The sequence below is a fragment of the Spermophilus citellus genome (genome assembly GCF_964194105.1).
Source record: "Spermophilus citellus genome assembly, chromosome: 12".
In the NCBI taxonomy this organism is placed as follows: domain Eukaryota; kingdom Metazoa; phylum Chordata; class Mammalia; order Rodentia; family Sciuridae; genus Spermophilus; species Spermophilus citellus.
In genome coordinates, this window is record NC_138198.1 from 11,110,487 (window position 1) to 11,124,046 (window position 13,560).

General features: G+C 43.5%; 1 protein-coding gene across 5 annotated transcripts in view; it reads left to right on the forward strand.

Moving 5' to 3' along the window:
• FANCC (FA complementation group C) overlaps nt 1-13,560 on the forward strand; it is a 192,608-nt gene that overhangs the window by 152,561 nt on the left and 26,487 nt on the right. The gene's annotated exons all lie outside the window — the stretch shown is intronic.

The window sequence follows — 13,560 nt, forward strand, 5'->3', positions numbered from 1 at the left end:
TTCTCATCACAAACTTTGAAAGCGAGAAGATCCTGGAATAACGTATTTCAAACGCTGAAAAATAATGGATTCCAACCAAGAATACTATATCCAGCAAAATTGAGCTTCAAATTTGACAATGAAATTAAAATCTTTCACGATAAACAAAAGCTAAAAGAATTTGCAGCAAGAAAACCAGCTCTGCAAAGCATTTTGAACAAAACACTACAAGAAGAGGATGTGAAAAATAGTGCCCAAAACTAACAGCAGGAAGTATCTCAGTAAAGGGGGAGGAAAATAACCAAAAAGCAAAACTAACCAAACTAAAATAAATAAATAAAGAAGCATGACTGGAAATACAAATCATATCTCAATTGTAACCTTAAATGTTAATGGCCTAAACTCACCAATCAAGAGACATAGGCTAGTAAACTGGATCAAAAAAACAAATCCAACAATATGCTGCCTTCAAGAGACTCATATGATAGGAAAAGACATACACAGGCTGAAGGTAAAAGGTTGGGAAAAATCATACCACTCACATGGCCCTCGGAAGCAAGCAGGAGTGGCCATACTCATATCGAATAAAATCAACTTCAAACCTAAGTTAATCAAGAAGGACAAAGAAGGTCACTATATACTGTTAAAAGGAACCATCCACCAACAAGACATAACAATCATCAATTTGTATGCACCCAACAATGGAGCTGCAACGTTCATAAAACAAACTCTCCTCAAGTTCAAGAGTCAAATAGACCACAACACAATAATTATGGGTGACTTCAACACACCGCTCTCGCCATTAGACAGATCCTCTAGACAAAAACTGAATAAAGAAACTATAAAACTCAACAGCACAATCAATAATCTAGACTTAACCGACATATATAGAATATATCAACCATCATCAAGTGGATACACGTTCTTCTCAGCAGCACATGGATCCTACTCAAAGATAGACCATATATTATGCCATAAGACAACTCTTAGTAAATATAAAGGCGTGGAGATAATACCATGCACCATATCTGACCATAATGGAATGAAATTGGAAATCAATGATAAGAGAAGGAAGGAAAAATCCTACATCACATGGAAAATGAACAATATGTTATTGAATGATCAATGGGTTATAGAAGACATAAAGGAGGAGATGAAAAAATTCTTAGAGTCAAATGATAACACAGACACAACATACCGGAATTTATGGGACACAATGAAAGCAGTTTTAAGAGGGAAATTCATTTCTTGGAGTTCTTACCTCAAAAAAAGAAAAAACCAACAAATAAATGAACTCACACAACACCTCAAAAATCTAGAAAAGGAAGAGCAAAACAACAGTAAATGTAGTAGAAGACAAGAAATAATTAAAATTAGAGCAGAAATCAATGAAATTGAAACAAAAGAAACCATTGAAAAAATAGATAAAACTAAAAGTTGGTTCTTTGAAAAAATAAATAAGATAGACAAGCCCTTAGCCACGCTAACGAAAAGAAGAAGAGAGAGAACTCAAATTACTAACATACGGGATGAAAAAGGCAATATCACAACAGACACTACAGAAATACAGAAGATAGTTAGAAAGTATTTTGAAACCCTATATTCTAATAAAATAGAAGATAACGAAGATATCGATAAATTTCTTAAGGCATATGAATTGCCCAGATTGAGACAGGAAGACACACACAATTTAAACAGACCAATAACAAAAGAAGAAATAGAAGAAGCCATCAAAAGACTACCAACTAAGAAAAGCCCTGGACCAGATGGGTATACAGCGGAGTTCTACAAAACCTTCAAAGAAGAATTAATACCAATACTTTTCAAGCTATTTCAAGAAATAGAAAAAGAAGGAGCTCTTCCAAATTCATTCTATGAGGCCAACATCACTTTGATCCCAAAACCAGACAAAGATACTTCAAAGAAAGAAAACTACAGACCAATATCTCTAATGAACTTGGATGCAAAAATTCTCAATAAAATTCTGGCAAATCGAATACAAAAACATATCAGAAAACTTGTGCACCATGATCAAGTAGGATTCATTCCTGGGATGCAAGGATGGTTCAATATACGGAAATCAATAAATGCTATCCACCACATCAATAGACTTAAAGACAAGAACCACATGATCATCTCGATGGATGCAGAAAAAGCATTTGACAAAGTACAGCATCCCTTTATGTTCAAAACACTAGAAAAACTAGGGATAACAGGAACTTACCTCAACATTGTAAAAGCTATCTATGCTAAGCCTCAGGCTAGCATCATTCTGAATGGAGAAAAATTGAAGGCATTCCCTCTAAAATCTGGAACAAGACAGGGATGCCCTCTATCACCACTTCTATTCAATTTAGTTCTCGAAGTACTAGCCAGAGCAATTAGACAGACAAAAGAAATTAAAGGCATAAAAATAGGAAAAGAAGAAATTAAACTATCCCTATTTGCGGATGACATGATAATATACTTAACAGACCCAAAAGAGTCTACAAAGAAGCTGCTAGAGTTAATAAATGAATTCAGCAAAGTGGCAGGTTATAAAATCAACACGCATAAATCAAAGGCATTCCTATATATCAGCAACAAAACTTCTGAAATGGAAATAAGGAAAACCACTCCATTCAGAATATCCTCAAAGAAAATAAGATACTTGGGTATCAACCTAACAAAAGAGGTGAAAGATTTATACAATGAAAACTACAGAACCCTAAAGAGAGAGATAGAAGAAGATCTCAGAAGATGGAAAAATGTACCCTGTTCATGGATAGGCAGAACTAACATCATCAAAATGGCGATATTACCCAAAGTTCTCTATAGGTTTAATGCGATGCCAATCAAAATACCAACGGCATTTCTTGTAGAAATAGACAAAGCAATCATGAAATTCATATGGAAAAACAAAAGACCCAGAATAGCAAAAGCAATTCTAAGCAGGAAGTGTGAATCTGGAGGTATAGCGATACCAGAGGTCAAACTGTACTACAAAGCAATAGTAACAAAAACAGCATGGTACTGGTACCAAAACAGGCGGGTGGACCAATGGTACAGAATAGAAGACACAGAGACTAATCCACAAAGTTACAACTATCTTATATTTGATAAAGGGGCTAAAAGCATGCAATGGAGGAAGGATAGCATCTTCAACAAATGGTGCTGGGAAAATTGGAAATCCATATGCAACAAAATGAAATTGAATCCCTTTCTCTCGCCATCCACAAAAATTAACTCAAAATGGATCAGGGAGCTAGATATCAAATCAGAGACACTGCGTCTGATAGAAGAAAAAGTTGGCTACGATCTACAAATTGTGGGGTCGGGCTCCAAATTCCTTAATAGGACACCCATAGCCCAAGAGTTAACAACCAGAATAAACAAATGGGACTTACTTAAACTAAAAAGTTTTTTCTCAGCAAGAGAAACAATAAAAGAGGTAAATAGAGAGCCTACATCCTGGGAACAAATCTTTACCCCCCACACCTCTGATAGAGCCCTAATATCCAGAATGTACAAAGAACTCAAAAAATTAAATAATAAGATAACAAATAACCCAATTAACAAATGGGCCAAGGACCTCAACAGACACTTCTCAGAGGAGGACATACAATCAATCAACAAGTTCATGAAAAAATGCTCACCATCTCTAGCAATCAGAGAAATGCAAATCAAAACCACCCTAAGATACCATCTCACTCCAGTAAGATTGGCAGCCATTATGAAGTCAAACAACAACCAGTGTTGGCGGGGATGTGGGGAAAAAGGTACACTTGTACACTGCTGGTGGGGCTGCAAAATGGTGAGGCCAATTTGGAAAGCAGTATGGAGATTCCTGGGAAAGCTGGGAATGGAACCACCATTTGACCCAGCTATTGCACTTCTCGGACTATTCCCTGAGGATCTTAAAAGAGCGCACTATAGGGATACGGCTGCATCAATGATTATAGCGGCACAATTCACAATAGCCAGACTGTGGAACCAACCTAGATGCCCTTCAATAGATGAATGGATAAAGAAAATGTGGCATCTATACACAATGGAATATTATGCAGCACTAAGAAATGACAAAATCATAGAATTTGCAGGGAAATGGATGGCATTAGAGCAGATTATGCTAAGTGAAGCTAGCCAAGCCCTAAAAAACAAATGCCAAATGTCTGCTTTGATATAAAGAGAACAACTAAGAACAGAACAGGAAGGAAGAGCATGTGGAAAAGACTACAGATAACAAAGACGAATGGGGGGAGAGAAACGGAGAGAGAAGGGAAAGCATATGGAAATGGTAGGAGACCTTCAAGGATACATAAAATTACAAGAGGCTATGAGGGGCAAGGGGGAGGGAAAAAAAAGGGAGAGAATTGAACAACAGCAGGGGAGATAGAGAGGGAAGATGGGAGGGGAGGGGAGGGGAGGGGTGATAGTAGGGGTTAGGAAAGGTAGCAGAATACAACAGACACTAATATGGCATTATGTAAAAATGTGAATATGTAACAGATGTGATTCTGCAATCTATATTTGGGGTGAAAATGGGAGTTCAAAACACAATTTGAGTCTAATGTATGAAAGATGATATATCATGAGCTATGTAATGCTTTAAATAATCAATAAAAAATTAAAAAAAAAAAAAAAAAAAAATACAAATGGCTCAGTGTTAAGTGCCCTTGAGTTAGATCCCCAGTAGCAAAAAAAAAAAAAAAAAAAAAAAAAAAAAAAGTTACTGCTGAAAAAACCAACTAAATATACTTGTTTTTTGTTATCTTTCCATGTACACACAAAGGAAAATATCAGGTTTTTAAAATAGTGATTTTTTTTGGGGGGGGGGCTAATATATCAGGTATAACCAAAGATAGCAAAAGCAAGGAGAGGAAAAGAGAGTAACCATGTTAACCTCTGAAAATACATGACGTTGGCCCACTGAGTGTTAGAGACCTAGTGCCATCAGGTGTCACGCAGCCTCCGCATGACACGCGGGCACTCTTCTGAGCATGAGAGGAAAAAGTTAATGCCATGGAACATTTTTAAGAAAATGGTTCGGACCTAACAGAGCCCTGAATGGGTCTCAGTTCCTCCTCTTCCCCACCGGGTTCTGTGGACTCCACCTTGAGAATCACAGCATGTGGGAAGTTGCTTTCTCTGCAGTGATTTCCAACAGTGTTCCTCTCTTCTCAATTCCATCTTGGTGTAGTAATTTCCAGATTCTATGCAGTCTCAGAAAATGAAATTCAAATTGTTCATTTTTTAAGAATTCAAGGTGCAGAGCTGTGATTCCTTATTATTCAAAGAAATTTTCTTCACTGTACTTATTTGGGTTACAGTATGTAATTCAATACGCGTATACAGGATTATTGATGTAGCTTTAAAGGATTATTGATGTAGCTTTAAAATGATATTTGCTACTTATGACGAGCATTAGATTTTGTTAAAAGTATAGTTTTTAAAATATTTTGTTTATTTTTTAAATTTTTTTGTTATTTAAATACTTTTAAAGAGAAATTGGAGAACTTTTATCTCCATAGACCCTTCCATTCAGTGCATATCTAAAAACATAGTCATTACATCTCAAAATTGACACTAGTTCTTATCATTTCACATATAGTTAGGAATTAAAGTCCCCTAAGTATCTCACAACTTGTCTTAGAGTTTAGGGCTTCAGGGGATCTGGTTGACAGCGCTTTCAACCTGTGGTCTGGCATTGTGATTTGTGTTTCGACGTAGGGCCAGCTCCCCGCTCTCCAGGGCCAATCGCCACCCTCCTGAATGTGCTACAGGACACAAGCACCCTCTGCCCCAGGCTCAGGGTGGCCTTTGGTCCTGTGCTAGGTCTGAATGCAGGGGCTTATCTTGTCTTCCTTTGTGGCTCTTTGTCTGCTGGGTATTCATGCCCCATTTTGTTCAAGTGGTAGAGTCTCGTGTGTTTACTGTGAATTAAGGTAGTTCCTTCTTGGCTCTCCTCTAGTCTTAATGTAGTGGATTTTCAATTTATCTATGTGTATGTGTGTACATATTATTGCTTATTTTATCTTAGTAAACTTGGGAAGCAGTTTGGCCTCAGGAAAGACCCCTAATGTTATTTAGAAATGAGTTCTGTTAGGAGCACAGATGAATGTGGGGAGACCTGGCATCCCTGTGAGGTTGAGGCTTTCTGTCCCCTAACCAAGAGCATGTGTCTGTCTTCTCGTTGCTGAGTTTTACTTCTGCCATCTTAGAGCGATGGCTGATGAATTTTTATGCCTGAGTTTTAGACATCTCTTACTCTCTAGGTTTTGTGTCATTTTCGTTTTGAACTGTTTAATGTTATAAGTAGGTCTTCTCCATCTTCAGATGGATTTTTATTGTACCTTTGCATTTAGAAAATGAACAAGTTCAAAACTGTGTTGTTCTTACAGTTAGTTCAGAGGAAGTCATTCTCAGGAGAGGGTTTAAATTTTCACATGTAACTCTTAAAAATTAGAATACACGTTTTAATCCCAGCAGCTCAGGAGGCTGTTGCAGAAGGATCACAAGTTCAAAGCCAGCCTCAGCAACGTAGCGAGGCCCTTAGGGATGTGGCTCAGAGGTTAAGCACCCCTGGGTTCAATCCTCAGTACCAAAAAAAAAGAATGTACATTTTAAATTCATTTCCTATGAAAGGTTATCCAGGACTTCATTAAAGTAAGATTTAGAAAGGAAATAGGTTTTGTCATTTGTTGTTTTAAAATAAACTAACCAGGTGTGGTGGCACACTCTAGCAATCTCAGCTACTTGGGAAGCTGAGTCAGGAGAACTGAGAGGTCCAGCCCAGCCTGGGAAACTTAGTAAGACCCTGGTCAAAATAAAAGGGCTGGAGATATGGTTCACTGGTAGAGAGAGCATCCCTGCATTCAATTTCCAGTATTGTAAAAAAATAAATAAATGAAATAAAAACTAATTTTCATGGTTAAAGAATAAAACACACCCTTTTTTCTACCTACTTTAAGCCCTCTGTCAAAATACACGCAGTCTGAATTTCCCGAGGAGTCTGACATCTCTATGTTGAGGTGAGAGATTAAGTGACAGTTTATACAGTGCCCCAAGTGTCGCCCTCTGCACACTTAACAGAGTCCACCCCTGGAGCTCTAACGGTACTCCCCGCCCACTTGATTCCTCACACTCGCAGCAGTTCTGCAGGACATCTGTCTTGACGCACAAGCCCTGCCTGTCCCTGGCAGCCCCGCTCCTGACTCACAGGCTGCCTCTTGCAGAAGGCCGTGGCCTTCTCAGCCTCAACACGCAGTCCTCTTTCTCAGCAAAATTGGGTTAAGGAGGATAAGAGTGGAATAGCCCTTGGCATCCTCTGTGGAACCCCAGAAAACTGTTCCAGAAGTGCCCACCGAGGAGGAGAGCCGAGCAGCGGCCCTGTGCTGCTGTCCTGTGATAGCCCACCCTCCCTCCACAGCTAATAAAATGTATTTGGTTTGGAAAAACATCATGTCTGCTAATCCGTAGGCACAGACTGTCCAGAAATGCTTGCTGGGTGGCCTTCAGCTGTCCAGTTCCTACGGTTTCGGCTCAGTGAGTTCTCCCAGTGTGGTGTAGGGCTGGAGCCTGTCCATGGCCACATTCCCCTGTACAGAGCATCCCCGCCACATGTTGACACAGGGAGGCTGAGTCAGCCAGTGGGGGCCATTGCCACCCTACCCGGGCCCCTGGACGTGTCCCCTCGTGGGCCACCTAGTCATTTTGAAACCACGCAATTCTTTGACCCATGGGCCTTACCAGAACTCGCCAGTGGAATATCTGTTTTGTGATCAGCTGGGGATCTCTGGCCTTGGCTTCCAAGTACTGCCGTGTTTCCAGAATCAGGCTGCCCATCTTCCCTTCCCCGAGCATGCTCACCCCCTGCAGATTACACAACCAGAGGAGCCTCTTCCTTCACACAAGTGTCGCCGTCACAGCCACCCGCAGGCTGCAAGTTGCATAGACCTTTCTGGGAGGGCTCTGAGGCTCCTTCATAAATCTTCAGAACATAAGTGGCTTGGCATGACACGTCCTCTGAGGTGAATCCAAACCCATCACCTCAGAAACACAGAGAAGTCTGAGGCTGCACAGAGAAGCTCTTCTCCATGCCTGGGTGAAGGTGCCAGGAAACAAATGGAAAGAAGAATAAACGCACAACTGTGGTATTGTGATGTAGTACAAAATACGCATGTGGCCGTCGTCCCATTTCTAAGATCTTGGAATTTCCTCAGTGGTCAAGGTGAAAAGAGTAGATTTTGTTTCATAAGCCCCACCTGAGTTATGCTCTGGAATGACTCTTGGTGACCCCTGGGAAGCTTCAAGCTGAGGCTGGTGGCCAAAGGAACCACAGTGAACAGAGGGTTGGAACTTTCAGCCCACCCCCAACCTCTGGAATTGGTCCTGGTCACCAAGCCAATGATGAGTCATTTATGCCTACATAACAAAACCTCCATGAAAACCCTGAAACTTCGGGGCATGAAGAGCTCCCAGAGTGGTGAGCACCAAGGTATGCTGGGATGTGGTACACCTGAGAGGCCCTTCCAAGCCCCTTCCCACACCCTGCCTGTGACCCTCTTCCATTTGTCTGCTCTTGCGTTGTGTCCTTTATAATAAATTGGTAATAAGAGTAAGAGAAATGGCTTCCTGAGTTCTGTAAGCCATTCTAGCAAATTATCAAACTGAAGAGGGGATCATGGCAACCTCTGAGTTATAGTCAGAAAACAGGGAACCCACCACCACCTTGTAATTGGTGTCTGCAGAGGGAACAGTTTATAGGGCTGAGCCCTTATCCTATGGTGTCTGCATTGACCTAGGGCACTTAGGGTCAGAATTGAATTGAATCACTGGGCACCCAGCTGGTGTCCAGAGAGATGGAGAACTAGTTGACGTGGGGATGAAAGATTCTGCACAGTTGGTGGAGTACATGTTCTGGGAGCATGAAGAGCTCATGGTAGAAGGAGTAACTGACCACCACCAGCTAACCTCGTGGAGTGGCCGTGAGTGGTAAGCAGGATGACCATGTGACTTCTAATCTTAACACAACACTTTGGGCATCAGAGGGGTTCCCTTTTGTAATTATGAACTTGTCCCATGCAAATTGGGACGCTTGTTCACATCTAAATCTAAATAGGTCAGTGCCTATCATATGCTGAGTACAGTGCCTGGTGGCCAGAGGGAGCGCTCCAGAACTGTTAACACAGTGCTGTTATGACTGTTGACCTTCACAGCAAGTATAGTAGGCTTAGTGTTAAGTTTTATTATGTTTATTTATTAGTTATATTATGTTTGGTATTTCACATTAAAATTTTTTAATCTCCCCCCCCAATAAAAGGATCTGTAAACAAAAGTCAAATATAAACTCAATTCCCATTGCCGAAGGAGCTAATATGGTTTCCAAGATGCTTAGCAGTGAAGAATTTAGTGGCCAATGAGAAGAACCTCATTCATGCTCCTTGAATCACCTGCTCATGGGTAGTTTGCTCCTACAAGTCAAATTAACAAAATAAACAACCACAAAATAAAAAGCTGACTAAAATTAATATAAGGAGCCACAGTTTATTTCCAACGTCTTTCCCACATTTATAAAGTAGGGAAATCTGATTCTAAAAATAAAAAATAAGCTACAAAAAAAGGCTCACCTACAGCATACCTCCTGGTTTAGAGTTGTTTCAACTCAGGGAAGAATTGGTCTTCAAGTAATTATCAAATACAATAAATGAATGTTAGAGGAAGAGCAGTCGGTGTGATGCCACGGGTGAAAGACAGCAGAGAATGAGTGGGACCTGCACCGCATTTCTTCTCTTCCATGGTCGGAGGCTTGCCGCCATCCTCCACCCACCTCTCCCGCCAACCTCAGGGACACAAAATCAGTCATCGAAAAGGTTTTCATGTGGAAATCTGTGATGCGGATTTGTGATCATGAGGAGCTGTGGTGTGTGTGGTGTGGCGCTGCCTCACCTGGCTGCCTGCCTTGCTGGCTGCGGGAGCCGGGCCCTGTGCACACCACAGTGCCCAGGGCAGACTTTCCCTCCCATTTAGGTGTATCTCTTAGGGGAAGTGTTATGGTTGGATACATGGTGTCCCCAAAAGCTCATGTGTGAGACAGTGCAAGAAAGTTTAGCCTTGACCTAATCAGTGTGTTAATGCACTCAAATGAATTAACTGGGTGATGACTGTAGGCAAGGCAGGGTGGAGGAGCTGGGTCGCTGGGAGCATGCCTTTGGAGTTTATAGTTTGTTTTGTGGTAGATTTTTTTTTTTTTTTTTGGTACTGAGGATTGAACCCAAGGGTGCTTAGCCACGGAGCCACATCCCCAGCCTTTTTTATAGTTTATCTAGAGACAGGATCTTGCTAAGTTGCCTGAGGCCTTGCTAAATTGCTGAGGATGGCTTTGAATTTGCAATCCTCCTGCCTCAGCCTCCTGAGCGACTGAGATCACAGGCGAGTGGTAGCACTTCCTGATGGGGTTTACATTTTGTCCTGGTGAGGGAAGCTCTCTCCCTGCTTCCTGGCACCACGTCCCCACGCTTTCCTGCAGCACACTCTTCCTCCATGACGTGCCGCCTCACCCCAGGCCCCAGGAATGGAGTCGGCCGTCTGTGGATGAAGATCTTCCACATGGTGAGCCTTAAATAAACTTTTCCTCAAGGGTCTAAAATTGTCGAAATTGTTCTTATCGGGTCTTTTAGAACAGCAGTGAGATCGCTGACTGAAGCGTGAGATTATCGAGTGATCCCGTGATCAGGGGGCACAGAGTATCCTGCCTGGTTTTTTGGATTAAGCAATTCCCCAGCAGAAACTGGACCCAACTTTCATGAGTCCTCTGTTGGCCTGAACAGCCCTTTGCTGCCTGCTGACTGGAAGAGTGAATGTCACAACTGCCCCCCTGGGCACCTCAGAAGCCTCCCTCAGAAGGGCACCTCCATCAAGAACCTTTCTAGTGGAGGATTTAATTCTACATTTTTTATAGCTGTTAAAAACAAAAATACATTTGGAGCAAAATGATTTAATAAGCAGCTGGGCCAATTTCTTCACCTACTCCATCTCTTTGGAGAGGGCGGAGCCATCTCTGCCCATCATGCTGAGTACTGGGGGGAAACTGAGTTTTCTCAGTGTCGAGGAGCACCTATCTGCAAGAGTCAACTGGCAGCAGATATTTCCTGTCAGAAATCCAGCACTAAGGGCTGGGGCTGGGTCTTAGCAGCAGAGCACTCGCCTACCATGCGTGAGGCACCGGGTTCGATCCTCAGCACCACATAAAAATAAAATAAAGGTCTGGGGATGTGGCTTAGTGACAAAGCACCTGGGTTCAGCCTCTAGTACAAGAAAACAAAATATTCCACAGGATGTATGTTCATTTTATCAGGTTAGACAGCACAATACAGAAAATGATCTCCCTTTGTCTCCCCCCCAACTTCTGATAACTATACCTGATATTCCTATTAACACACAGTAGTCTATTTAAAGGAGTCCTCATTCTTCTTAAAGTAGCTTTTAAGTACAGAACAACAACACAACTACTGTCACACTATACGTACCACTCTGGAACCTTTTCTCAACTACCCTACCTTGGACATCCTTCAGGGGATGTAGACCCAGCTCATTTATTATAAAACAAAAAAGGAGTATGTGTCACAGTGTCCGTGGGTCTTACTCCACCCCGTTGTTCCTGGGACACACTTCCCAGTGGCTTCTAACTTGGTCTCTGTGATACTGCTGCAGTAGGTATCTGTCCATTACCAGTCGGCCGCGTGGTCCTCAAACTCCACTTTCAGGCCACACAGACTCTGCCTGGTGTCCTCCTGTTGCAGCTGTCCCTCTGGAGGCCCAGCTCCAGTCCTGTCCTCGCCGCCGCCCCCTGCCTCCCGTCACCCTCTTCTGCGTCTGTCCAGGGCCTGCCTGGTGCGGCCTTCCCGCTTGCTTGCCGTCTGCATTTCCTCCTTCTCCACCGACGCCTGAATGCCCGTGTTCCTGGGCATGGCCTGTGCCCAGGCCCTCCTCTCCCGCTCAGCGCTCCTCCCTTAGCTCCTCATCCATTCTCACCACCTTCCATGCAGCCAGCACCTCCCCAAAGCCTGTCACCAGGCAGAGCTCACCCTGGAGCTGGGACGCTGCGGGCCTGTTTGGTGCCTCTGCTTGCTGTGCCTGAGTCCACACGCCTCCAGCAGAGCCCCTGGCAGATCTTTCACAGCACTGGTCCGCTCTCCCCTTTCCACCTGAGTCGGGCACAGCTGTCATGGAGGGCTGTGGGCCTGCAGCAGCTCTTTGCCAGGTGTGGGAGGCGATGGGATGGAGGAAGGGGCCCTGCTTGGGTTCCCTGCTGAGTCGAAGCTCAGGGTGAGGACATGAGATCAGAGGAGCCCAGAGGCAGGCCGTGCCCAGGCCCTCCCGCCCTCCACCTGGTCCTCCACGATCCCCCTGGCTTCCCTTGCCCCCTGGGTCATTCCAGGACAAGGTGGGTGCAAGGACAAAGCGGGAAGACAGTGGTCCCTGGGCTTCCCACCAGCTCTGCAGAAAAGTGGCCCAGGAGTCATGGTGAGGGGACAGGGGCTGAAGGGGTCATTGAAGGGGTAATGGGGCCTTTGCCCTCATGTTGACATAAGAAATAGTTTCTCTAAAAAGCCTGCTGTGGAGTCCCTGGCCTCCTCGGACGCTCCGGGCCTACAGGGCACCTGTGGTCAGGACATATTAATACAGTAAGCCCCTGTGCAGACCTTGAAAGCGCCCGTCTGTGTGGGACAGGAGGGTAAGGGCAGGAAGCCCTGGGGGCTGGGGTGCAGAATCAGACACCTACCCCTCAGTCCTTCCCAGGAGGGGAGCTAGAGCCCCAAATTACTGACACCAGAGGTCCCTCCAGCAGAAACAGCTGCAAGAAATGGTTTTTATGAAGTTGCCATGTTTAAGGTCTGCTCTGTATCAGCTCCTCATAATCACCTTATGTGAATTGTTAATAAAAAGCATTTTTTAGCTTCTCAGCAACAGATTTGTAAACAGAGTTCTTCAGCATTGACAGGGTAGCGCTGTGCTAAGCACTGCGCATGTGCTACTGTGTGGACCCTCCGACCTAGTTCACAGACGAGGAGACTGAGGTATAAAGGTGAAGCAGCTTTCCCAAGGTCATCTGTCATTTTCTGAAGTTAGGGCCTGCGTTTACCTGGACACACGAGACCTGTCTCCCACTCATTTTTTATCCTCTCTTTTTCTTTCTTCACTGTCAATTTGCTTGTCTTTCTTGATTTTCTGTCATTTCTCTGATCCTTACGGTGGGTTAGGTACAAGTGTAGTTATGTTATTTTTTTTTAAAGAGAGAGAGAGAGAATTTTTTAATAATTATTTTTTAGTTTTCGGTGGACACAACATCTTTATTTTATTTGTATGTGGTGCTGAGGATCGAACCCAGAGCCCCGCGCATGCCAGGCGAGTGCGCTACCACTTGAGCCACATCCCCAGCCCCAGTTGTGTTATTTTCAAATGAGTACAAAGTGACTGTTCCTGGGTGCCATGAATGTTCCCTCTGGCTCTGGCCACCACCGAGAGGCCTCCTGCGCTGGTGGGCGTCGCGCGGTGAGTGTTGCTCATTCTTTTTTCAGGATCCATGTCTACCTAACATTC